The sequence below is a fragment of the Protobothrops mucrosquamatus genome, unplaced genomic scaffold (assembly GCF_001527695.2).
Source record: "Protobothrops mucrosquamatus isolate PMUCROS unplaced genomic scaffold, P.Mucros_1.0 scaffold364, whole genome shotgun sequence".
NCBI lineage: Eukaryota > Metazoa > Chordata > Lepidosauria > Squamata > Viperidae > Protobothrops > Protobothrops mucrosquamatus.
In genome coordinates, this window is record NW_015386698.1 from 370,560 (window position 1) to 371,731 (window position 1,172).

Consider the following 1,172-nt stretch of genomic DNA (forward strand, 5'->3'; position numbering starts at 1 on the left):
ATATTTTTAATATGTCTTTCCATGCCTTTCTCTCTTTTTGGTCTAGATTAGGTTGGCATCACATTTTAAAAGGTTTTAACTTCTAAAATTCTTTCACTCTCTATATGGGTACACACAGCTGCATTTTTTTTCATCTCCTGTTGCCTTGAAAATGTTGAAGTTTCTCAGAATTTTTTGTTACTACAGAAGAACACACAATTGCAAGTAGCTCATCTAGGATGCTGTATTGAGATTTAATGGGTACAACTCCAGGTGACTGGGTGATCTTGTATTTTGGGCAACTGTGAGTAGATAATAGGCTTTCTGTAATTATTGGATAACTGTGGATAGGGGAGGTGAGGCAGTCAATCCTGTTTCTGTGTTCTGGATCTTTAAAAGCGAAAAGGATGCCACTGCAAAGAAATCCAATTAATTCTGGGGACTGAGTACTGTAATAATCACTACCCCATGTGTGACAAGAGAAGTGTGCTTCTAATGCATTTCAATGCTCAGCTGCCCACACGTATTATAAAAATAAAGTAGTAAAGCCAAGATTCACACACTTATGAAACAAATTCAGAAGTACCACATTGTGGCAAGGTGTACTAAGCAAGCTGTTTATAAGGATGCTATATCTGGGCTGGGTGCCCACTATATGGCAGCAAAGGGATATAGAAAATTCTTAACTCTGTTGCATCCTGAGCCATCCTGATTGTTGCAGCCCAAATATGCTAGGATTAAGCCAACATAACTTTTAACTTCAGAAATCCTGGTGTTTTAAGGCTGATATGCTGATTGGGAAATCATGGGTTAAACTGTGGAAGAGCAGATAAGCAACCTGCAGCTCCAGAATCTTACAAGAGTCTACAGTCTCCTATGATTTCTGAAACCAAAAGGCACAGTTTTCTACTCTTTTATATAGGAAGCAAAGGCAAATAGTACTGTAAAATTAAGATAGGTTTAGAAAAGGCAAAAAGAAGCCATTTCCCCTCCAAATCACAACCTTGCCTACAAATGGGCTGCAACTCCACTGTACTTATTACCAGCATTCCTGCAGAAATCTTAAGTGCAGCTCTTGAAAACTGAAGGTTTACCCACTGGTGCTACATGATGATGATGATGATGATTTATATGCCATCCAATTCCCTGTAATTCTGGGGAGATTTACAAATTATTAAGTACATTTAAAAACA